Source organism: Tamandua tetradactyla, chromosome 3 (assembly GCF_023851605.1).
Source record: "Tamandua tetradactyla isolate mTamTet1 chromosome 3, mTamTet1.pri, whole genome shotgun sequence".
NCBI lineage: Eukaryota > Metazoa > Chordata > Mammalia > Pilosa > Myrmecophagidae > Tamandua > Tamandua tetradactyla.
Genome location: NC_135329.1, coordinates 53,725,898 through 53,752,805, shown reverse-complemented (window position 1 = coordinate 53,752,805; position 26,908 = coordinate 53,725,898). Strand labels below are relative to the sequence as shown.

At 39.7% G+C, this 26,908-nt stretch overlaps 2 long non-coding RNA genes across 2 annotated transcripts in view; one reads left to right on the top strand and one right to left on the bottom strand.

Moving 5' to 3' along the window:
- The window catches only part of LOC143677295 (uncharacterized), a 177,013-nt gene that overhangs the window by 8,637 nt on the left and 141,468 nt on the right, over positions 1 to 26,908 (top strand). The gene's annotated exons all lie outside the window — the stretch shown is intronic.
- Positions 22,617 to 26,908, bottom strand: part of LOC143677296 (uncharacterized) — a 55,862-nt gene continuing 51,570 nt past the window's right edge. The window contains exons 4-5 of the long non-coding RNA XR_013172498.1: positions 25,254 to 25,359; positions 22,617 to 22,726 (exon numbers count right to left, since the gene is read on the bottom strand). This is a non-coding gene — a long non-coding RNA (uncharacterized LOC143677296). The remainder of the gene's footprint in view (positions 22,727 to 25,253; positions 25,360 to 26,908) is intronic.

The following is a 26,908-nucleotide window of genomic DNA, read 5'->3' as shown; positions in this document are numbered from 1 at the left end:
ACCAAGTGACACATTTTGGAGTATCATTCAAAAGTGAACACCAGGTACTTTTCCTAAGGACAGACTATGTCCATGTAAAAGATGCCCTAATTCCCAGGTACCCCAGCTCTAGCTAAGGTGATAGATTTTGGAAATTCTCAGGGGAGCTGCCTTTGATTTTGACACTCATCATGGCTTGGAATCAGATCGTCATGGAGGGTTGCCACTCTTCATAGTAAGTGGGTAATGACTTTTTCGATGCACTTAAGAAATATTTAAGGTGGACCAGTGTTCATTTAGTGCTCATTTAGTGGACATCTCCCACACATTGGGCTCTGAGTTGGGTGTCTGGGATGTACACATTAATACTGGTTTGGTGTTGAACAAAATCTAAAATGCTGGAACGTTAGAGTTTGGAGATTGGGACAGAAGCCCTGTGAAGAAGGAAATCATGTCATACATTGTGCTTTCACAGATATTGCCCCCTGAGCCCAAGCTGAGCAAGTCAGCTCACAGTGGCTTAGCATTTTGAGTATGTGGAGTTCTTTGTCCCATCAAGTTCATGGACATGCATAGCTTTTCTGGGTACCCTGAATTCATTTCATGTATCCACGCAAAATTTAATCTTTTACCTTCAGGTGTTATGTCTACTATTTCAGTAGTAAAGGAAAGCATCTCCAAAGAGTTCAACTACAAAAGTTATTTTTCTAAAAACAAGGTGCAAAAATTATTATTTTCTTTACAGTTCCATTTCACAGACATCTGTCATGGAGTAGTTTCCAAACTATTTATTTATAAGTTAAAATTTATTTATAAATAAGCACTTCCTCTGGTCATCATAAATTCAGAGTGGGTAGAAGTAGAGGTCAGACTTAGGATGGAAATCCTTTTTTATTTTTTTTTAAGCGTCAATTAGTGGGATAAGACCTTCATGTGTCTGGCAAAATCCAATGAAATGCTTCCTGATGGCTATGCCCCCTTAATAGACGATTCAGACTTGAAGCTTAGGGAGGAAGCTGCTTCCCCAACCCACAAGAGTTACAGCTGAGTCAGAAGCAGGTTTCCGACCTGGAACATTTGAAATCACGGCTCAGCCTGGGCGGGCCACCGTGTCTGCGCCAGCTCCCAGCGGCTGGCGGTGACGTGCCCCTCGGCACATCGCTGGTGACCTTTCCGAGAGTCACGACCGCTAGCACCTCTGTGACAGAGCCTGCTGGAGCCAAAGCGCCAAACTGCACGAGGTTAAGCGCATCTCCAAAAGCCATTCCGAATTCTGCACATGGGCACACTCAAGGGCGCTAATTGGAACAGTTAGATTATATTTGATGAATGGTCCTTGGCAAAATTCCAGTAAGAACTGTGGGGCCCCTACCGGGATCTGGCAGGCAGGTGAGTTTCCAACTTCACTGTTTTCCCCAAACCCACCTGAGGAAAGCTTGTAATGAGCCTGATGAGCTCTCCCAGACTCACCAAGGGCTTCAAAGAAGGAAAATGTTTCTATTTTTTCTTTCTAAAACAGACACACTGTTGCCTGAATGTTTCTTTTTTCAATTTATTATTATTATTTTTGCTTTGAGAAAATGTCATTGTTAATCCTGAAGCTAAATGTAGAACCTCTGGAGAGAGGGAAAATAAAATCCCATGATTGAGTCAGGACTTTTTTATTAACATAGCTAGAGAAAGTGCTCTGGAAAATTCCTAGTAACTGAAACTAACTTTTGTGAAGCCAAGAACTTCCAAACTAAACATATCTACTAACCCGGTTCTTTGTAGAGTAATTCTTCATTAACTGGTTTGAGCATACGCATCCAATAAAATCTTTGCTGAACAAATAAGCTAGGGTTTTATGGGTGACAATAAAAAGAAGTTTATATGAAAATCAAGCATTAACTGGGTGGGAAGATTTTTTTTTTTTGCTTTCGGCCAGTGATAGGAAAACGTCAATATCTCAATATATTAATTCATTTATTTTGTCAGTATATGTTTATTGAGGACCTTACTACTTGATAGGCACTGAATAAGTGCTGGGCTGAGTGCCTAAGAGTGAAGTAAGCAGTCTCTGTGTGCTTCCCTCCTATGGAGGAAACGTAGTCTGGATTCAAAAATAAAATGTATATTTATTCAACAAGCATTTATCAAGTGTCTGTGCCATGCCTTGTGGAGGAAAGAGAGAGGAGTGGGATGCAGGGGCCAGTGGTAAGAGACCTCCCCTTTCTGGCCAAGTGTGGACAAAGGTGGGATGTTGCATGTGCAGAAAGCATTTAAAAGGTGCGTGTTAAGGGATGAGGATGCAGGTTGCTTTGCGCCAAGTGCTGCTTTCTGCTTTCTGAGCTGGAGCGTGAGTAGGGAATGACTGAGTTGCTGTCTTCCAGAAGCCATGTGATCTCCTCGGGGCGCATTCCTGTGGGAGAGACAGGACCTTGGTTCAAGTGGCAACCTGCTCTCTTCTCTGAAGCAGCCCCTGGCTTCTCCTCCCTTCTGCCCATCTGCCCCCTCCCCAATCTCATCAGTTGTGCATAGTGGTGGATGGAGCTAGCAGTCTCCTCCAGCCCACTGCTTGTTCTTTCTCCTCTTGGGAGGGAGAGGACAGGATGCTCGAAACCCTGGGCCATTTATATCCTATAAGCCTGCCATCATCCTGATACTTATGCAAAGGCCAATCTCACTTTTTCTTTTAACATTGTACTGCTTACAATCAGGGGTAATATTCAAAACATTTAATAACTAGTATAGCTTGGGCTTCACCAATCAGAACAGATGCATGGCCAATAAGAAAAGGTACCTGCCAGCTTTGAACTTCTGGTGCTGTGTCTTGGTGCTTCTCTGCCAAATGATCTGCCCTGATTCTAGTCTTGTTTAACCTGATCTGAAAACAGAGGAACAGAAGATTCACACCCCAATTTAAATCTTGCAATTTACTTTAGAGTCTTTCACAATGTCTATTCTGACACCATGTTAACGCTTGAGGTCTATAAATAGTCAAAATATAGTGAACTCAAAGTTGCCTGCTTTTCTGAATTGCAAAATTTTTGTGTGTTTGTGTATAGGAAGGGTGGGATGGAGGGAGTGTGGGCTAACCAAGCTGGTGGGAGCCTTATGGGGCTAAGGGAAGGTCTCATCAGATCTCCTGGACATCCCAGAGGTTAACGAATGGAACAAAGCTGAGTGCCAAAACAAGACCAGTCTTGGAGTACAATTAGGTGATCAGAGTTGGTACCTAAGGGGTGAGTGTTTTAGTCTGCCAAAGCTGCCAGAATGCAACACAATAGAGATGGATTGACTTTTAATGAAAGGGGATTTGTTTAGTTAAAAACATATAGTTCTTCAGAGGAAAGGCAGCTTTCATCTGAGGTTCTCTCTCACATGGGAAGACACAAAGGGGGGCGGTCAAGAACACCTGATTCAGGCTACAAGTCATATCTGATTTTTCTGTGTCCTGTTGTCTGAATAGTCCACACCAGTATCTCATAAGGACTTGTGTTCTAGTTTGCTAGCTGCCGGAATGCAATATACCAGAAACAGAATGAGTTTTCAAAGGGGGAATTTAATAATTTGCTAGTTTACAGTTCTAAGGCCAAGAACATGTCCCAATTAAAACAAGTCTATAGAAATGTCCAATCAAAGGCATCCAGGGAAAGATACCTTGGTTCAAGAAGACTGATGAAGTTCAGGGTTTCTCTCTCAAGTGAGAAGGCACATGGCGAACACAGTCAGGGTTTCTCTCTCATCTGGAAGGGCACATGGCACACACCGCGTCATCTGCTAGCTTCTTCTCCTGGCTTCCTGTTTAATGAAGCTCCCTGGAAGGCATTTTCCTTCTTTATCTCCAAAGGTCGCTGGCTCGTGGACTCTCTGCTTCATGGTGTGGCAGCATTCTCTGCTCTCTTCGAATCTCTCATTCTCCAAAATGTTTCCTCTTTTATAGGACTTCAGAAACTAATCAAGACCCACCCAAATGGGTGGAGACACATCTCCCCTAATCCAGCGTAACAACCACTCTTGATTAGGCTACATCTTCAGGGAGATAGGATCTAATTACATACAGTATTGAATAAGGATTATTCTGCCTCTACAAAATGGGTTTTTGATTAAACCATGGCTTTTCTAGGGTACATACATCCTTTTAAACCAGCACAACTTGGCATAATAAGGAGAAAATTCTGGTCTCTTTTCTGTCTGTCTGAATTCTTAGCCCCTTTCTCACTCTACCTGTCTGACGTACCCCAACCTGAGAATGGCCCTGCCGTGTTTCCTTAGACTGTATGATAGCACTTCCAACTTATACCTCATCTGATCCTTAGTATAACTGTTTGCAAGAAAAAACCAGCCTGTTATTTCAGTTACAGTATTTATACCCACCCATAAAACTACACATGGAAACTACAAACAAATTTATTTGCCATTTCTGAAAATTTGGCCCTTAAAGGGCATTAGCAAGAATATTGTGCCATTTGTACAGATTGTTTTTAAAACACTTGAAAAGATCCAAATTCTACTGAAATTTGGGGCCAAGTACATTGAAAATTCTATCTTGAATTCCAGGATCTCCATGCAGTTTAGTCGTATCCACATCCGAAGAAGAATGCTATTTAGAAATACAAGGAGATGAATCTGACCCTGGCTACATTTACATGAAGTTGTATCCAGACATTCCTGGACCGTGGATGACTCAGTGGAGGGGACCAGAGGGCCCGGTGGCTGGAGACGGAGGGAGGGTAAGGTGGGCTTGCTCCATTGGCTTGAGGAATGACCCCAGATGCTGGTTCTGGAATAGCACTTCCTGCTGCCTTCTTAACACCCTTCGGTAGTTTTTCACTGCCCGTGGGTTAAAATCCAAACTGCTTTTCATTCTGTTACTCTGTACAAACCCCAGGCTGGGGCTACACAAACTTCCTTGTGTTGCCCCCAAATCTTTACACAGGCTACTTTCTCGTCCTGAGTGTCCTTTGCACACTGCCAGCACTGCCTGAATCACATGGTCTCCCTTGGGGGCCTGGCCCCTCAGACTCGCTCCCTGCCCCAAGCTGGCCAATCAGAATCACTTCCTAGTGATTCCAAAAGCTGATTGGACCATAACTCACAAGTGCCTGGAGCAGAGCGATGGTAACGCATCCCACCCAAGACTGCTGCGGTTCCCAGAGCTTGTCCACCTCTAGCAGGGCCCAGAACTTCTTTTCAGTTTTTCCTTCTGTTTGGGCAGTTATCTTTGCAGAGTCTTCCTTTTTCCTTAGTAATAATATACATGTACTGAGATATTATGATGTGCTTTGATAAACACTTCATTACAGTGTATTGTTGCAAAAATTCTTATTGCTTCCATATTGCGAGGAGAAAACTGAGGCTCAGAAAACATACAAAACTTCCTGAAGCTATAACAGTGGACAGTTTTGCCCCTTAAATTTCTCATTTGAAAATAATTTCAAGCTTACAGGATAGTTGCAAAAATGACATAACATTCATACAGAGAACTTCAACATAACCCCATCCAGGTATCCATATCTACCAATTTTAACATTTTGTCATATTTGCTGAATCATTTTATCTATATCTATCTATCTATCTATCTATCTATCTATCTATCTATCTATCTATCTATCTATCTACCTATCTATCCAACCATCTATCATCTATCACCTAAACATTTGAGAGTAGGTTACACACATCGTTTCTTGAATATATAATACTACCCTGCACATTTACTAAGAGCAAAGATATTCACTTATGTAACCACCTTAAGTACAGTTATCAGTTTCAAGAACTTTAACACTGATCTAAAGCTTGCAATCTACATTCCTATTTTTTTCATATGTTCCAATAATGTCTTTTGGGTCTTCTTTCCTCTCATTAGATCCCATCCAGGGTCATGTATTTCATTCAGCTGTTATTGTCTCCCTAGTTGCCCTTTTTGTCTTTAATTGTGGAAACATACATACAACATGAACTTTCTCACCTCAACCACTCTCAAGCATACAATTCTATGGGATTAATCATACAACATTAACTTGCAATGTTGTGCTACCTTCACCACCATCCATTACCATATGCAGTTATTGTTTTAATGTCCACACCATAGAGCCTCTTGAATATTTCAATCACGTAGTCACTTTCTGAAACTTTAGCAAATGAAACTTAAGGGATTCATTCTTTTTCATGCTTCACCCAGAGTGCCTTCTAGAGTCAGCTTGTGTCATCTCTGTGATGTCTTTCTTGACTTGGTCATGCAGGGTTGGATGGGTCCCTCTGAAGTCACATAGAAAGTAATTTGTATTTATCCCACATTGTTTGTTTGCTCCTCTCTTCTCTGTAAATCTATGACCTTCTCACTGGCACAGTCCCTGAATTACTTATGTTCTTTGCCAGAAGCAAAGTAGGAGCTTAATAAATATTTGTTGAATTAATGGATGATTCCTTTTTATCCAGGAAGGAAAGAGAAAGGAAAGAAGGGGCAAGGGGAAGGAATGAAAGCAAGCCAGTGACAACATTATTCCACAGTTCCTAGGGTGTCTGCAACAAATTACAATAAACTTGGTAGCTTAAAGCAATAGAAATTTCTTCTCTCAGAATTCTGGAGCCAGAAGCCTGAAATCAAAGCATTGACAGGGCCATACTCTCCCTGAATGCTCTAGGGGAGAGCCTTTACTTACCTTTTCCAGTTTCTGTTGCTCCAGGTGGTTCTTGGCTTGTGGTTACACCACTCCAATCTCTGCTCCATTTTCACATGGCTTCCTCTTACCTCTGTGTGTTCTCTTCTGCCTCTTATAAGGATGCTGTGGTCCAGGGTGATCTCCTAGTGAGCTCCTTCATTTAATTATATCTGCAAAGACCCTTTACCCAGATAAGGTCCCATTCATAGGTCCTGGGGGTTAAGACATGGATATAGCTTTTGAGGCTTACCATTTAACCTAACACAGTTGACCCTCTGGTCCCCCCAAATTCATAAGTTTAAAGCACATTAAACTTATTGTCATAGCCCCGAAGTTTCAATCCCTTATAGCCTCCTTTGTTGCTTCTCCTACTTAATTTGTTTATTTTATCAAATATATCAGGGCAGCGGACTTTGACTAAGGAATAAGTTGTTGAATATTAATTTCTGTAAGACCAATTAGCTTTATTTTAATTATTTCATTAATTAATTTAGGAAATATATATTGGTGATCTTTCCAAGCCTCAGTAGATAATGGGGTACCAGAAAGCCTGAGTGAGGCTGGATTTCTACATGCATGCAGTCCATCACTGATATGTGCAGACTGGTGAATGTCAGAATGAGAGCTGGCAATTGACATAAAAGAATTATAAGAAAGAAGGTAGAGGAGAATATGATTTGTTTTGACTGGGAGTGTCCAAAGTCTTCACTAAGGAATAGCATCAGGATTCAATTTCAATAACTAGAGGAGATATCCCCTGTAGGATGAAGTTAGTAGGGAGGAAGTAAAAGGATGGATTCATGGAGAACCATCACATGTTCTGAATATAGGTATGTGCAGAGTCACTGTACAGGGAATGAGAGCTAAACATGACTTCGTCCAAGGGGACTCGGAAAAATGTTTAGTCAATAACTTTATTCATGTCATTTTTATACAGAAGGAAGGAAACAACTGGTATTTCAAAGGCTAGCTGAACTTTGTTCTGGTGGCTTTGAAACTGTGGTTCACAGTCACCAGGAGGTTATAAAAAATGTGGGTTCTAGAACTCACCAAATGGAAATTGTAATCCACTTGGTCTGCGGTGAAACCCAGGAATCTGCATTTTATCAGGTTCCCCAAGTGATTCTAATGCTATGGATTCTTCAGACCCAATCTGTAAACCACTTCTCAATGTGGTGAGGACACACTATTCATTGGTTTGGGAAAAATTGTTAATGGACCTTTTGGCTATTTGATCAGATCAGGGTCCTAGGGATAAGCCCAGTGCTGGGAGGTTGCAACCAAGGGAGTTTAACCATTTTTCAAATAAAGAAAACAGGTAACTTTCTGAGGTAGAGAGATTGTTCCACTATAAAATTATTTGGATTTTCCCAAGAGAAAAATCCTAGAAATGGGAATTTCAGGTAAGAATTGTGGTGGGAAAAGTGGTAAGAGGAAGGAGCTGGCTCCAGTGGCAAGATGACAGCTTGGATGTACGGTCTGGAATGGCGAGCCAGGATTTCCCTATGGGTAATGAACTTTAGCAGCAGGGACATTAAATATTATTTCTTATTTAGTAAAGCAACTCCCTTCTAATACCCTCTAACTTTCAGTCAAAGCCAGTGGCACAGATGGCGCTGGATGATTGCCAATCTGGAGAAGGCATAGTTTGGGTCCTCCATCTTCCTTTGGAGCAGAGTGTTTTGGAGTAAAGATGTAATCGGCATGGACTGATGTGAAATAGAACCCCTTCTACCCACTTCTTCCCTGAGATCTTCAGACCTTATCTGGAGGGGGCTCAATTTCTGGAAGAAATATCAGAAATTTTTGTGATTGCAGTTTAAGCCTTTTATCAGGATATTAAAAGAAAAGATAACCCCAGAAAAACTTGGGCCCACTCTAGATACACACATAAAACAGTGCTGAGTGCATTGTTTCTCTAATGTTTGACCTAACTTCACTTTCACTGTAGCCAACTCTATGGCGTCATTACAGAATTCAAATCTGGCTTGTCTAGGGTCAACTTGAGTTCTACTTTCAAAGGAATACTTAATAAATGTTTCAGATATTCATACAATTAAATGAAATAACTGTGAGGCTCTCAGATAAGAAGATTGCTATGCAAATTTGGAGCCTCATTATTTTATGAAAGGTTGGAAAAATAGAAACAGATATGGTGACATACTCCCTTGGTTGGTAGTTGTAATGCTCTGGACACGGGTCACATTCAGATGTCTGTTTGAACAGAAACACCTGGTCCCGCAGCATCCTACAGTTTGTTTCATTTTCAAAGACTGGGATGGCAAATTTAAAATTCAAATTCTTATGAACAGCAGAGAGAATGTAGCTATAAAAGTGTTTCAGACCACACTTTTAAATGAAGGTTAATTTTCTGATAAAATGGGAAATGAAGGAAAAGTTATCTCCCTGCACGCAAGCATGGTTTTGAATACTGTAGCTCAATTAGATGTTCTGATTGGGCAAACAATCAGCTTCATGTCTTGTTAAACTTCTCTTTTTCAAATTATGAAGTTTTTCTATACTAAGATTAGCAGGGTATTAAGGGTACAACAGATAAAAGATCCAGCTGAGCTGGAAGGAAAATTATAACTTAAGAGTGTTTGAAACTAAATGATAACTTCCAAAAATCCCATGGTGTATCCAACATTATTAAAAAATTGTCCAGAATGGAAATTAACTGCAAGTCTCAGAGGAAAGAAAAGTTATTATTCTTTGCTTTTTCTTAAGATGTTGAGTAGTCCTTATTCAATGAAATTTTGCTTTGTGCATACAGAAATATACGACCCGTACATTAATCAAATCTACACAGGTCACATTTTCAAAATCCTTTGTTTGGGGAATACAGACTGTTTACTCTGAATGAATTGGGTTTTGGAGAAAGGGAAGCAAAGGCCATTGGAATTCCCTAATTTTTGTTGCAAATCAAATTTGATACCATATGCCTTAAAAATTATGTTATTTTTTCTGATTCACTCTTGAGTCTTTTTATTCAGCTCTAGCTGGGTTGTGTCCAGAACAAAGAGTCGTGCGGTCATTTTGTACTTAGTCTTTTCTACTATTTTTAATGTTCCCAGTAAAGGAACAGAATGTGTTAGCACCCACTTCATGGCACTCAGTGCACTTATTTGTTGAGTGAATGAAGGATGCATCATCTTAGTAAGACATTTGGATAATATCATGCCTCTCTCTTCTCATTCCTGTTAATGTTCAATTCTTCATTGGCTGGGCTGGGACTGTGGCAGCAACCTCTTCTTCAGTGCTCTCCTTTCCTCTGAGCTCTCCCCCTTCTTACCCAACACATTCCTCCAGCACCTGGCATTGCCCAGCATTCTCTTGCTGTGTGTTCTGCATGTTTGACTTTCAAGTAAGTAATAATTGAATCAATTTTTGAGTTCCTAGAGGAGACACATATTCTTCTTTGAGGATGAGAAGTAATTTTAAAAAGTTGATCTTGAAAGTTCCCAGAACTGAAAGGGTTGCACAAATGTTGCCTGGGACTAAAGTCCATTATATCCACTGCTCTGTTGACTGGGAGAAGAAATTTCGTCTGGTGCAATGGATTGCAAGTGAAATGGATTATAATGGTAATGAACATTACAGAATGAGGCATCATTTCATCTCAGAAAAGGGAACTAAAATATTGTCCTGGGTGCTTTATTCATTAATGCATCATTCTCTGAAGGGGCTCCTCTTGCTTGCATTTTATAGTGAAGAACTTTAACATTTAAGATAAGAGTTTTGGAGTTAGATGGTCCACACGTAAATCTATCATCATTTGTTAGCTGCAAGATCCAGGAAAACAGGTCATCTTTGTGAACCTCAACTTTCTTAGGTGTGGAATGGTATTTAGAAAAGCATGATGAAGTTGCAGTGAAGCGACAATGAGAAAATATATGTAAACATTTAGCACACTGGTTAGGAAAGGCTCAATAAATCCCATATTTAAAGTAGATACACTAAGGTTCAAAGGATTTAAATCCCTAATCTGACCATCACTCGGCTAGGAAGAATCACTGGCTTTTGAATCCAGATTTGTCTATCTTACAAAAGGTAAGGTATTTTCTGCTCTACTTGACTAGTTGCATAGAAATCCGTTATAAAGCCTTTGTTTAATGGCTGTGATTAACATTGCTGTTTTGAGCCTCTTTTGATTCCTGCAGTTTGCTGCAGTGATTTCAGGGTTTTTCCCAGTAATTCTGCTTCAACCAAGACTGGCCTTTATTTTCCTTGTTTTGTCAGGGTTACCCAACACAAGTTGGCATTTTAATGGAAATCCAAACTATGTGTCATTGTTGTTAAATTTTTAGTTTTCAAAGGACATTCCTGGACTTGGCTGTAAAATCCCGTAAATTAAATTGAAATCAGTTGTATTTATGATGGGGTTGTTTAAAAGCTGTAAGTGTTATGAATTATGACTCTGTGCTCACATTCAGCTGCTCACTACTTCTGCTGGTAGGTCTTTTTATCTTGTGTGGAACACAATTTATATTTGTAGGTGAGATCATTATAAACCTTTTATGCACCACAAGTGCAATTTTAAATGTTTGCAAGCCTGGAGAACTATGCCCATGAGATATCTACCATATTTCATGGATTATGGCTCTTTTATCACTGGCAAAAAATCCAACAACCCTAAAACCCAAACCCAAACATTGGACTTTGTAATAGCACCTTAGCCTCAGAGCAGAGGGAATGCTGCACGTGGAGCCATAGTTCTGCTCTCCTTATGTTGTTTTAAAATTCTCTCCTTTTCTACTTTTTTAAAAAAGAACTTTTCATGATAGCCATCTTTCCAAATGTCCCCTACAGACTTGCAGCTGAGGTCAATGAGAAAAGAAAAGCACATCAGGATTTCAGGTCTCCTTTGCACTAAGCAGCAAGGAAGCCCGAGCAGCTGGCTTGCCCTTTCCTCATTATTTTTTGGAATCTTGACCCTGAATTTCTGCGTCTTCAGAATCAAAGGTGTCAGTGACTAAGAAAATGTAACTTTCCAGAGAAGCACTGGTTTAAGAAAATATCATGAATATGTATGTATATTTCTTGCCAAAGGACAGATAGAGGCTGGGTAAAAATCACACAGGGTGACTCTGTGAGCTGTATAGTTAAAAGATGAGTCATCATAGCCTTTGTGACAAGAAGCTGGGAATTAAACCCACTTGCACGATGTGACCAAATTAAAACGAATAAGAGAATATAATGAAGTATTAAAAGCAAATAATGAAATAGATTTTAATATGTACAGACATTTTGTGCTGACTTTGTGCTTTGGGGCCTCTCATTTCCTCTATGTGGGTGCTAGGACTTTATTCCCAAATTAATCCAGGCAATGGTATCATCTGGAGGAATTTTAAAATAATACGCATTCCGGGCTCCGCCTCAGACCCGAATCAGAATTCCTGGGATCACAGCAAATGGTTCTGATTCTAATGACATCTGTGGACTGATTTTGGGGAACCAGAACATGCTCTGATGGCCACTCTTTCCCCATATCCTTTGGAAAGTGCATGGGTTATTTTAGGGCTACCTCTTTGTGTAAGAAAATTCTGGAGGACACTGAGATTTGAGGGATTTTCACACCCTTCTTGCAGATGGAGATGTTGAAGCTGGAAAGATTAGCTCCTTTTTCTAAGGTTTGCCTACCTGGACTCAGCTTCAGGAGCTGAAGCCAAGCCTGCAGCTGCCCAGGCCAGGGGTCTTTGATTAGATCTGGGATTCCCCAACTGTACTTGAAGATGCCTGAGGGTGCCAGAGTGAATGCACAGGGACCCTGCAGAGTATTTTATGCTTTTGGTTTTCTAGGAAAACACACTGATACCCAGTATCTGTCACACATCTTGTGAACTACTAGCTTGAAATAGTTCATAGTTTCCACTTTAGCTTGTGCTGCATTCCCTTCACTGACATATCTTTGCAAAACTGGGTTTTTGAAGATCATTATAATGAAAAGCAGGATTGCAAGAAAATCCACATGAACCTGGAAATGAGGTGGCAGTGTACAATCTGGTTCCAAAGACTGAGACACTGTGCATTGACTGATAGATGCAAATCCCATTAGTAAGTGGTTGTTTTAGAATTAAATACAAATATTATTTTTACTTTCAATTTCTGTAGTTTTTAAAATGGCTACTAACTCCCTGGGACATAATCCTTATGACTAATTACTTAATAAACAGAACTATTGGATTTTTTTTTTTTTGACCCACATATGCTGTGAAAAAGTTGAGCCGCATCGTGAATGAAGAACGTTCGGGAAGGTCTGCACTAGATCAGACTGTCTTCCCACTATCAGACGATGAATTTTGACTCAAAAATTTCAAAGCTTTGGCTTCCTGGGCTTAAAAAAATACAAAAACAGAAACAACTCAATGTCTTCTTATCTTCTTTTGATGTCATTAGGTGTTGCCATTCATTTCAGACTAATTCTAGAAGGATCTGCTTAGGAAAGAATCCCAGATGGCAGTAGTTTTTGTTTCAGCAGCAAAACCTTACATTTCTCCTGAAATGAGATTATATTCAGAGGTAAGGGAGTAGTAGGGCGCTGATGATACAGTTCATTTTGTCCAAAATATCTACTCCATGGCTGGTCATTCTATCATTAGAACTCTATCTCTTTGGGTTCTGTAGGCAATGGGGTCTGCAAGAAACCACCATTAAATTGCAGGTTTTTCTTGGCAGCGTTAGTTCTTGGTAATACTTTAGTTATTGCTAGAGTCAGTTGGGGGAAGAGGACATAGTTTACCTGATTCAGGAGGTAGAAAATGCCAGGAAGGAAACTGAAATGGGAAGCTGCACATGCTCCTTAGGAACTGCTTTTGCTTAGGACTAACAACCTTTGCATTAAATGCATAGGGTAGCATCACTTAAAAGCCATCGTCACATTAAAGAGGCTCTACGGTGGAGGAGCTCTGATGCTTTAATTCAAATTTTACCAAGATAATTGATTAAGCATCTTAGTCATCTTTTGTTTCATTGGTCAAAACAACACCTTCCATTTGCCTAATGCTTTATGTCTCTTGAAGCAAGGTTCTCTGGCTCTCACTATACCCCCTGGAAGTTGGAGGTCAGTGTCATTATCCCCATTTTTAACAGATGAGGAATTGAGGTCAATAAAGATTCAATGGTATGAGCTAGTCAGTGAAAGAAAAGAATAGGAATCTAGACTTCCGGCTCTTAGTTCAGTGTTTGATCCCCAGTCACATCTTTGTGGGTTTAAGAAAACTGTATCCTTAGATTAGTCCACACAATGAACACAAAAGAAGCTGGGGATGTACCTACATTCACCTTTGCTTGGTGTCATCTCTCAGTGCAGTAATTGCTCTTGCTTCAATCCCCAGCCCTTGTCTTACCCCCCTGCCTTCTACTGCTGCTATATGGCCTCTACTCCTACTCCTGCTGCTGGTCCCATTGATTGAGCACTTATTAGGCACCAAGGCCTCTGTATCTCTCTTTTTTTTAAAAAAAAACACATGCTTTATTGAGAAATACATATACAAAAGGGCAATGATTTTCAAAGTACATTTTAACAAATAGTTATAGAACAGATTTCAAAGTTGGTATGGGTTACAGTTCCACAATTTCAGCTTTTATCCTTCTAGCTGCTCCAAGACACTGGATACTAAAAACAAATATCAATATAATGATTCAGAAGTCCTATTCATTTGTTAAATCCTAACTTCTGTTATATGTCCTCCTTCTTCTTTTATTCTTCGCTCAATATTTAGGAATGTTTTTGTTATGGCCATTCTAACATTTTCCATGTGGAAAAAGGGGTGTAGATCATACAGAATGGCATCTCTGGGCTTCTGAATTTTTCTGGCCTGGGAACCATCTGAAGATTTTAGGTTTCTGAAAAGTAGGCTTAGTGTGTGCAACTTTTGTAGGATCTCAGATAGAGACCTGGGTGTTCTTTAGGATTAACAGGAATGATGTTGCTTTGAGTTTAGCAAACCAAGGCAATTAACAATATTTAGCTGAAGCCTGCATAAGGGTGACCTCCAGAGCAGCCTCTTGACTGTATTCAAACTCTCTTAGCCACTGATACCTTATTTTGTTACTTTTCTTTTCCCCCTTTTGGTCAGGAATGCCTTGTTGATCCCACAGTGCCAAGGCCAGGCTAATCCCTGGAAGTCATGTTCCATGTTGCCAGGGAGATTCACACCCTATGAATATCATGTCCCTCTTAGTGGGGAGGGTAATGATTTTACTTGCAGAGTTGAGTTTAGTGAATGAGAGACCACATCTGTGCAAAGAGGTTTCACAGAAGTAACTTTTAGGCATAACTACCAGTAGACTTAGCTTCTTGGCTACAGAAATAAGCTTCACAAGAGCAAGCCTCAAGATCAAGGACTTGAAGCTCTCAGAGATATGCTATTTCTTGTCCCAGTTCATATGATAGTAAGTAGATCCCAGGGTTCAAACTTCAGGTAATCTGACTCCAAAGTCCTTGTTCTTTTCCATACAGCCATATTGTGCGTCTTCTCTCAAACCCAGTCTTGGAACAAGACCTCAGTTTCCTGGGCCCTGGTATTTCTCAAAATGCTTATTCAGAGCCTCCTTTTGCAGGGAATAAAAAGGCTTTGCTGCTATAGATTCCCCATCTCCCAGGGAACTACAGGGCCTACTGGTTCAGCAAGGCCTCTCTCTGTCCGTGTTGCCCAGAGGTGGAAAACCAAAGCAAGGGACGACTTGTTTTGTGGCGGAGAAGACAGGGACACCAGAAAAAGTGTTTTCACAATTGTAGTGCGGTGAAAACAATGAAGTTGGTCCCACAGAGAGGAAGTACACAAAGTGTCTACATGTCTCCAATGGAATAAATTTTTGCTGTGTTGTGGTTAATGTTTGCTCTGAATGAAGCCCACACAGCTGGGACACTCAGTACTTTTGATCTGGCCTTTCAAGCTTGGATGAAGCCAGGAAATTGTATTTAATGGACTGAAGACTGCAGTATAGAAAATGAGAAGGGATTGTTATAAAAACAATGGAGATAATTTAACTGACACTCTCCCCCACACCTGGTTGGTTTTTGTTTTTTAATTTTATTTTTTTATATGGAGCTCCTGAATCTCAGATCTGCAAGGAAAGCCTGAGACTGGCTGACCAGGCACTTCAAGGATGCACACTCCTAGCCTGATTTGCTTGTGGTTAGAGACCTTCCCCAGGGCTTGCTGACTGTGTCAGATAACCAGGCACATGTGACTGAGCCATTACCACTAGGTCAGTCATTTCAGCACAGGAAACCATGCACCTGTACTTCTTTCCCGTGAAATAATTAGTTTGGGGAAAGTTTTCAGCCAGACTTGTCAGAGTTCAATTTATTAACTTCACACTCATGGCCACACCCAACCCTTGTGAGTTGTGGGTGCATAAATATCCCCTGAAATGATACCACCATATTAACATTACATTTTCATGATAGGACTTGGGGGCTTATTTCAATAAAAGAAGAGAGAGGGAAAACAATCCTACTCCTGTTGGATCCCTACAACCTGTCAGATGGGTTTGAAGAAGAGTTTCCTTCCTTCCTCTCATTTTTTTTTCCCATTGTGGAACTGAACACTAGGGTGGACTTTCCACATGACTTACAGTGTCGGGGACAGGTGCAAAATCAGAAGGGCAGAGAAAACAGCTGACTTGGCTGGAGAGATCAGAAGTACTTGCTGGCTTCCTATTTCCATATGACTATGTGTCATCAAGGGCTGACAGGTTTTCAGGAAAGAAACCCATTTTTGTGATAGAAGCATTGGTATTAATTAGTTCCATATCATTAGGGAAAATGTAATGATTATAATAATGGAGAGATGGTTCTTCAGCATTATATAAGGAACTTTAGTATTCAACTACATTTGATCTTCAAGTAATCTTTTGGCCTAGAGGAAACAAGAGTCAATATCATTCCCCATTGTGTAGATGGGAAAGCTGAGCGTCAGGGTTTTACAAAGCAGGTCAAACTGGTACAGAGGCTAAATTACTTAGCCAAGGTCTGGAACTAGAATATGTGACTGGTAGGGGTAGGGGTCTGGGAAAGAGAAAACCACTTGCTGTGTGAGACATAGATATTCTAATGGCCTAGAATAGTCAACAGCAGAGAAATTAGATAAAAGTTATAGTGGCTGGAACAAACTTTAACTTGGTGTTTTGGTCTTTGGGAGCTGTTTCCAGTGGACTTCCTGAAGTTTCCTATGATTTCTAAGTCTTGAAATGAAGTTTGGTTTATTCTCCTAGTTTCTGTTTTACCCTCTCTCAAGTGTTATTTGGCAAAATTAAGAAAGCCATCCTCCTGCTCCCCAGCAGTGATTCTGGTGAAGATCTTTTTTTCCTTCATGGGCTGAGACAGATATGCTTAGGGTAAATGTGCCCATCATCCTTACTGGTTGCCAAGGCTATTTTAGGGTAATTTAGAAACAGATTAGCCTTTTTCACCTTCATTATAATTAGTGGCATGTATTAGATAGAAAGTGAGCAACTACAATCCAAAGGCACTTTGGAGAAAGTGAAAGTGAATCGATAGCACAGAACGCATGGTCTTGGCCCTTGCTGAAGGACCAACACGGAAACAGATTTGGTGTACAAAATTTCTATTGATGGACTTTGTAATTTCCTTTTCCCGGGCACCAGTTTCCCCTTATGCATCTGTTAAGGTAATACTAGCTGCTGTTATACATACCACCCTACCTCCACTCAGTCCTAGTGGCTGGACATAGTGACACTTTCCCATTCATGCAGAAGCCAGTTGGGGGTACTCATTGGTGGACAGTAGTGTTACACACACTCATTCAGTAATCAAAGATCATTTCATCTTTTGATTCTGCCCTCCTTTAGACCTCTGTAGTCCTTGCCATTGACCTGGTGGATGAGAAAAGAGTTGAAGATTACATTGAAGTGATAGACTAAGTTTAGAAATGGCACATATCACATCTGACCACAGTCCATTAGTCAGAACTAAAAAACATGGCCTTATTTTTCTGCACTTGAAGCTGTGAAGTATATTCTGATTTTATGCCAGGAAGAAGAGAAAATAGCTTTGATGAACAACTACTCAGTTCCTAAACCACCTTTAAAAATAAGGGCTTGGATTAATGGCTTCTTGAAATCCATTTTAGATCTAAATTCAACCATTGCAAGCTTCTAAAATTCCTACCCTTCAAGGACTCATGACCCTGTGTGTGAATTAATCCATATATGACATCCCAAAGATGAATTATGAAAGTGATACGCAAGATGACTTCTATGTGAAAGATAACATTTTATTCTTCTATCTGAAGGAAAAAAAGTGATGAGAACACTTCCCACCAAGCTAGTTTCAGTGAGTTCCAGACAAACTGATGACGATGATAATGTTTTAAAAATAAAAATGAAAGCAAAGCAGACAACCCTGATGGAGCAACTGGGAATAAATTTACTATCTTGCTAAAGACAAATAGAAAGTTGGATTGAATTTATGAAACAGCTCATTTCAGACCCTGGAGGTAGACCAGTAGCCCTGGCTTTCTACCTGGAGGCACTTCCCAGCCTGCATCGCAAGAGGGGGATTTCTAGCAGAGAAGGATGATGTTGCTGAATTAAGAGAAGATCAGGACTCAGTCAACTGATGTGCTAGAATTAGTGGGACAAGCTACCAGAGAGGAGAGAATCATGTTTGAAAGAAATGTGTATTTGCAATTGCTGCAAGTTATGGTCTTCATATGTTACTTAAATAATCTGTTATTTGTATTATACAAATTTTCAATATCTCTACTTGTATTTCTGCCTGTTTATTTTCCCCCAGTTACTGAAAGAGGTGTGTTACAATCTTCAAGTGTGATTGTGTGCATGTATCCTTCTATTTTCCTTGGTTCTGTCAATTTTTTGGTTCATACATCTTGAGGTTATATTAATTGCATTCAGATTTAGGATTGTTATATCTTTTTGTTGGATTAATTCTTCCATCTTAATACGATATTCTTTTTTATCTCTACTAATAGTATGATCAGAATAGCTTTCTTTTTAATAGGGTTTGCATGGCACATTTTTTCCATTAGTTTACTTTCAAGCTTTCTGAACCTTTATTATTAGAGTATGTGTTTTGTAAACAGCATATAGTTGAAAAAATTTTTTTGATAACTTTATCCTGTCAGTCTTTCTCTTTCGCTTATTGTGCATAGACTTATTTTAATTAGTTACTGATGACTTGGTTTTAAATCTACTAACTTGTTAAGGGATTTCTGTGACATTTGAGCCAATAAATCTATGTTTTGGTTTATTTATTAAAGTAATTATATTACTCTAATGGATACAGAAGTTATTCCTTTCTTTACTCAATTTGTATAATGAAATACACTATTTTTAGATGGCATTTTATCCTTGGTAGTCAATGAGCGATTTTATTTCTTATATGACTACATCTATTTGCTTTGAAGCCCTCTGGTTTGCCTCTTTCTCACTGTCACCCACCACCCTTGTGCCCCCTCCCCTCTCAGATCATTTCAATTACTGCATTTATTGCATCTTATTGCACCTGCTTGTTTACAAGTCTATAGTTCTTGTGGGTATATTAGCTTTTTGGCAGGGATCTGTTTTATTAACTCTTGTACCTCAGTCCCTGGAACATAGAAAGTTCTTAATTTTTGTTGAATAAATGAATTGTAAGACTTGGATTTACTCTAGTAACATGTGCTTAAATGGGCCAGAGTCTAAGACCAGTAATACCCTTAGAAGATCCAAGGTGATACTGAACTTTCTCTTCTTTAAAATGTTCTCAAGGAATTTGACTAAGCCAGGGATTGGACTTTTCTTTTTCGTTGACCCAAGACCACTAATGGAGCCAAGAATCAAATCTATCTCTTTTTTGTGGTGACAATTAGTTTGGGCAAAAGATTTTTCATGAGACTTTCCCATCCTTTATCAATTTTGGGTTCTATGAATAGCTTTCAATGCAAAATTGCATGTGGAAATCATTGTGTCTGCTATTGAATAATTGCCTAATCTGTCACTCACAGCCTATGAATGAAGGGTCCTAGCTAACTGCACCTGCCAGCTACTGATTGCACCTGCAATTAGGCAATTCTGGGGGTAGTTTTTGTGCTTCCATTTAATTGCCTGGGCAAAAATGGAGAGTACTCTTTACGAATCTTGCTTATTATCTCATTGCAAGACTTTGCAAATATAAGATGACCCCAAGAACAGTGGGAGAAAATATATAGTTTTATTTGCTGCACATCAATTAATGCCATTAACCTAGTGCCAACTTTCTGACATTTCTCCATTTTAGCAAGATATTCAAGTATATTGGGATTAGCCACTATGTTAAAATATAACTTACCACTTCAACATCTACTTTGCTATTTATTCTGACACATATAGCTTAAGTGTATCTAATTGCTGAAAGTCATTCATGATTATTTCGTGCTTGTCAGAGGACCTTGTGAATGTGAGGTGACTTATGGCCTCTTGCTCATGGAGAGGAATGTAACTCTACAACACAAGGCAATTTGGCCATTTGTATACTAATTTAATACTGGGGTATTTTTTCTAATGTGTCTTTGACTTCAAGTCATAAAAACCTACTCTATGTATTATGAAACTTACTTATTTTAACAAAAGTATTATGTTAAAATTTGATGGGGCTTTTGGGAGATTTTTCCAATATTTATTGACTTGTTGCATTTGCTTTTAGTCATATATGCCATACAGAAATGTGCTGCTCAGATACCCTTTCAAAAATGGACTCACTTTCCAGCTGCAATGAGTGTGCTTAGCTGACAGTTTCCGGCTGTTGATTTCCTTGGCTTTCCATCTGAGGGCACGCCCTTGTCCAAAGAAGCTCAGTTAAAGCCCAAGAAAAGTGATGATACAAGGGTCTCGTCATTAGTGCCCAACATGGGACTCCCATCGGGTGCTCTGGTGCTCCCGGTTGACTGGCGGAGACTTTGTCACGTCGTCATGTCAGCGTTTAAATCTACTGGTCCCCACTAACCCCCTTCCAAATCTGCTTCCTCCATTTTTTTTTGTTTTTTTTTTTTGCATGGGTAGGCACCGGGAATCGAACCAGGGTCTCCGGCATAGCAGACAAGAACTCTGCCTGCTAAGCCACCATGGCCTGCCCTCCCTTTTCTTTTTAACAGCTATAAACCTTTTGCACTCTTAGTTCCATCTCAGTGTCTGCTGCCCAGAGAATACAATCTGTGACATAGTCATCAAGTTGAAATGAATTAGAAATAGCTCTGAGGATATTTATGTTATTGGATTATTCCAGATTCAAGGCTTCTCTCCAACAGCAGTGTTCAAGGAAATCTATTTTTCTATGAGATTATGTAAGAATTGTCTCTTTTCTATTTCTTTTTCTTTCTGTTCTCTCATCACCAATATAATGGATAGGTATGTGAAATGACTTAGAGTGAAAAAAAAAAGCATTTTGTAAATTGTTTGGAAATTAAATTTCAAAGGATTTATGTCTTTATTTAAATTATTTTTTATTTATAAGAAAAAATTATTCTGAATAATTCTAAGTGAAATAGAAGTTGGTTCTAAACAAGTTCTTCAGATTGGAAGAGCAATTTTGCTTTAGCATTATTATATCATCTGTGAAATGTGCTTTTTAGTTTACAAAATTTCAAAATTTACTCATTCTTTATTCCTTTGTTACATCTCTTTTGGATGCTTCTTTTTTTTTTTTTTTTTTTTTTTTTGCATGGGCAGGCACTGGGAATTGAACCCTGGGTCTCCAGCATGGCAGGCGAGAACTTTGCCTGTTGAGCCATTGTGGCCCACCCTGGATGCTTTTTTTTATGTTAACTTCTATTATGATTCTGGATAGTGTTATTTAGCAAGAATTCTACTTTCTGCTAGCCACACTCTATATTATAAATCTTGCCCTCTTTCTTCCTTTACTATTGTGCCTAGTGTTTCCAACTTTCCAATAAATGTTAATATTTAAGATTTGAGAATAAAAAATTGGAGTTCCTGGGAATTCTTGGGAACCCCTGAAATCTTAAGTTAGTAGTTTTCATAAGATCTTATATATGTATTTTAAATTAATGAGTTTCACATCTTTTACTATTTTTTTAATAGGGTTAAACTCAACATTTCATAAGCTTCCCATAAACAAAACTTATAATTAATAAATACCTGGTTTATTATATTATGACCCAATATATTGTGGCAAGAATATATATTTTCATAACATGTAAAAAGTGATCTCTATAGGATAGAGGCATTTGATAATGGAAAACATCAATAGAAGGGAACTTTAATATGATGTATCTATCAAACAAAAATCATTTAAAAAAACTGAAAGCTACTATCACAAATATTCAGTATTTAAATGCTGCCATTCTTAAAATGACATTTTTTTGAAAGACCTAAAGTATCAGTTGCCTCATTTGATGGTTTTGATCTTTGTTCTGTCAAAACTATTCCAGACATAGAAAATTGTCTTCTGTTTTGTGCTGAGTTGGTTGAATCATAAAGTGTACATCCTAAAGTACCTTTAGGTTGGGCATTAGGTCCTATAATGCTCCTTTTCTTTTTCTTTTTTAAGAATTAATATACTTTGTTTGCTTGCTCTGATTGGGCTTTGCCATTGAAATCAGATTTTAGATCCATTTCTGATATTATGTAGTAGTATTCTACAACATTCATGTCTTTTCTTTGCATGTCTTCTGTCATAATATTTACCAAGAACTATAGCCTATAATAAATACTCAGACACTGGAAAACACCCGAGAATATTGGAAAGGACTCAAATAATGTAATATTAGGATCTTCTAGGGCGGTTAACAGCATGACAGAAATCACAAGTCAATATTGCCAATTTAAGGATTTATTTTGTTTCCAAAACAAAATGTTTCTTGCAACATCACTAATAGGATTTGTGTACTTTTCATGGCACATATAAATTTATTAAAATTTAATTTATTTGTGAGAATGCCTTGCTATCAGCTAAAGTCAGGGCAGGAACACACACCTATAATATGTTAATGGTACAGACAGGACAGTCTGATTAGATCTTGGTGCTTCTCTGCTTTGCGACCTTCCACTCCACGCATCAGCACTTCCTGCTCTTCCTTTTGATTTGACATCAGTAGCTCCTATTGAACCAATAATATCTTGATTGGTAATTCTGTTTCCTGTAGGGAGCAGAATTTGGGATACAGAAAAACATAAATTTCCTGAGAAACACAGAAAAGGAATTCCCACATAGACACACTGATTATCATGTCTGATTGAATAGAAGAGTTTCTTGGAAATTCCACTAGGAGAAGAAGACTGAGCTTTTCACCCTTTGTGCTTTGTAATCAAGGGAAGGTGACTGTGAAGATTGGAGATAATTGCTGATAGGTGAAATAGTTGTCTTTGTGTTTCTGTGTATCTTTTTGCCTCTGTGCCTCAGTTGGGTGAAGAGGCTTGTGGCAAGAACTTTAAAAGGAAGAACCAAGTCTCAGGCATTCATCCCTCCGCAGCAACTCTAGTGGCTTCCAAATCCACAGAGAATTCTCCCACCAAAAGAGGAAAAAGGCAGCAGAACTTGTGCACATCTGCATTGAAAACAACTTTCCAAAATCAGAGCTTCAAAGTGGAGAACATTCATTGTCCTTGACTTGACACACTTCTGCATCATTCCACACAAACCAAAGCTCTCATGAAGGGTTGAGAAAATATTAGTCGTTGGCATAATATATATGTATTAGGGAGAGAAAAGTCAATCTTCTAATGATCCTCACGGGGCTTGTCTTTATGTGGTTCAACTGTGAATATCTAGGAAATAGTCAAATGCTTAAGTACCAGGAAGACATTTAAGGATGCTCTGATGTTTGTATGGATGTATAATTTTTTGAAACTGAGTTGTGCAACCAAAGAGTTCTTAGTGAAGACAGTTTTGCTTCCTTAAGTTGGATGAACAGGATGCTGAATCAGATTTTCTTTTATATACTTTGATTCTAAATCAGGAGATTTAGAATCATTCTGAAGTGAACTATTATGGAAAGTTTAGAGTAGATAAATGCATTTTTACACATTTAGTGTCCTACTTTCATAAATTTATAACATAAACATGTATAAATGAGATAAAGCTTGCATTCATTTTAAACTGGCTCTTTGGCCCATTGTATGAAGTTATTTGAGTCAATACACTGTAATTATGAGTCACTCACATGGGTTGGTAGAGTATATATTAGACAGTTGATTAAATTACCCAATATAACAAGCTAATTTGCCATATATTTTATTATAGTGATGCAGTATTGGAGGTGATGATATGTTTGTGATCATGTAGAAAGGGCACTTTATGCTTGCAACTGGTAATTTACTGTTCACTCAAATTCCATAAATACTGGTTTTGGCAAGGAGAAATCATCAAATTTATCCCTAATCTAGACTGTGAGTCAAATTTAAAACCCGGAAACATTCTTCTATCTTTGCCAGTGAAGAGTCTAACTGGTGACTTTTATTAGTCTATCCAGGCTAAAGCTTTTATACATGATGGCAAACCAAGGTGCAATGGAAAGTTTCTGGAGAAACCTTCCAGAGGGGTCAGAAGTGGATCTTAGTTCTGGCTCCAGAACTAATTAGCTTTGTGAACTTGAACATGCCACCCTGCCTCCCAGGGCCTCTGCTTCATCATCTGGGGTTTGCATTACTTCAGTGCTCCTCCCAAGGCAGAAATTTTATGATTCTCCGATTTGAATTATAGCCTTGAGCAAACATCTGATTCCCTGGAGTATCACAAAGCCTGGAAAGTCCCAGGCCTTATCCCATGTCTTGTTTAAGATGCTACGAGAGGAATAAAGAGACAAACCCAAATCAGTTCTGTACCAAACAGACTCTGGGCCACTTTCAATTGGAGGCACGTTGGCATAAATTATCCAATCAGAACATTTACAAATATGTTTTCAAAAAAGTTATGAAACCTTAGGGAGGTAGGTTGGTTTTCACCATTGTTTTTCTTAGTTTGGGGGGATATTTACAAACATAGAGGCCCATGGAAGGACACCTGCAGTCTATTTCCTGAGGCAGAAGTGCAGTGACTGGTTTCTTGGCAGGAGTGTAATGTCTCTCACTCTTTCCTATTCTGTTCTCCAAATGGTGATTTTCTTTGTAATGGGGTATGAGCCAGGGCAGGGAGGGGACACTGTCCTGGCCTGTGGATGCTGCCAGCCACAGGTTCTACTGGGGCAGACTTCCACTTTCATAGGGCAGCAAATGTTTTCATTCTAAAAGTCTATTGGTTTTGTGCCAAATATGGCTAAACAGGGACTTTCTAAAAAGACTGTCTCTGAAACACAAGCGATGGTGTAGAACCACCTATCCACCCGTCCTTTCATTCATTTAATGGACGTTTACTGAGCATCTGTTAAGTGTCAGGCACTCTGCCAGGTGATGACAAAGCAGGCTAATCAAGAAAAGCACAGCCCCTGTCCTCACAGAGCTTCTAGTCTGGCAAGGAGACCAGAAACGAACATGCAGGCATCGTGTTTTGGGGACACATAAGATGGGCAGCTGGGCAGGCCACAGTGGCTCAGCAGGCAAGAATGCTTGCCTGCCATGCCAGAGGACCCGGGTTCGATTTCTGGTGCCTGCCCATGTTAAAACAAACAAACAAACAAACAAACAAAAAACATGGGAAGATGGCCAGCTGACCAAGCGTGAGAGACTCACACAGACTTTCTGGAGGAGTGACAGCTGTTGTGATGTCATAAGACTGAGTAGGAATCTCCACACTGGAGAGCAGGGGTCCAGGCAGAGGCAACCACACCTGAGAGACCTGGAGGATCAGAGCAGATATGGTCACCAGTTGGAACGAGAGGCAGGAGGAGAGAAAGTGGAGCATCCCTGGATTCCTGTGCTCTTGGGCTTCCAGTCATCCACCCAGGCCTTCGAATGCTATAAATTACTGGTCGTTCTCAATAATAATAAAAATAGCAATAGTAAGAACAACAGCTCATGCATTGCAAACACTCACCCTCTGCCAAGCATATTGTAGCAGCTTTACAAGTGCTTACTCATTTAATCCTTTGAGATGTAAGAACTGTCATTCTCTACATATAACAGGTGAAGAGAACGAGGGACAGAGGGGTACAGTCATCTCTCCGAGGTGACATACCTAATATACAACTGAACCAGCTGCTTTTAATCAACGTGCTGCTTTGCTTTGGTCCCTAACAGGACTACCTGCTTCTGCGGGTGGGATGCTGCCAAGGGCGGTGTGATAAATACCCTGTAGCCATGGAGGGACAAACTACAGTGGATCTGTGCCTGCTATCTCATTGACTTCCTCACTGTGTTCTTACACCGATCTTATGAATCAGGAAGACCTGACGATATTATTCATCATTTTAAAGTGAAGAAACCGAGGCTCAGAAAATTTGCATGGTCAATGCCAGGGTCCAGGGCTGAGGCTCAGTGTGGCTGCTAGGGGCTGTGGGTTAGTTCACATCTCCTTAAAAGAGGTGTTGATCTCCTGACCCCAGTGCCTCAGAATACATCCTTATTTGGCAATAGGGTTTCTGCATATGTCATCAGTCATATAGAAGGCCTGATTTGGCTCGTGCCCACAGAAGGAGAGAAGAGACAGATGGAGGCACGGGCAGGAAGAAGGTCATGTGAAGGATGAGGCAGACATTGCAGGGATGTAGGAACAGGCCAAAGAATGCCAAAGATGAATGGCAAACACCACAAACTGGAAGACACAAGAAAGAATCCTTCCCTATAGGTTTCAGTGGGAGCCTGGCCCAGTGGGCACCTTAGTTGTGTAGAGCTGGCCACAGCAACTGTGAGAGGCTTGATTTCTTTTATATCAAGCCATCCAGCTTGTGGAAAAATTTTAAGGCAGTCCCAGGAAACTAATAACCATGTCTCCCAACTTTGAGGCTGGTGCAGTTTTCTCAATTCCACACTTTTCATATCAAATCTTGTTGATATGATGATGATGGAAAATGGGCAGTTTTATCAGTTCCTCAGACTCCCAGTTCTCAGTATTATGATGAGGAGTTGAAATTTCAGCCAGTGGAGTAGACATAATTTCTCAGATCCTCCTGCCTTCTGAGAAGGTACCTGCCTGGAATCGCTTTTGAGACATCTAATTTTCTTCTCTCCTTGTTAGTCAGCCTCGCTTAAATCATCCTCCTTTGAGCCTTCCCTTCTTGTCCCTCCCTCTGGTCTTTCCTTCCTCATCAGTTTGTCTTAGCCATATGCTCCATTTGACAATGAACCTTTCATAAAATTCCCATGTGGTTTTATACTTTAAAGAATTTCAGGTGCTGTGAATTTCTCCTCTCCCCAGGAAACTTTCAAGCCTTATCACTCCCACAAGG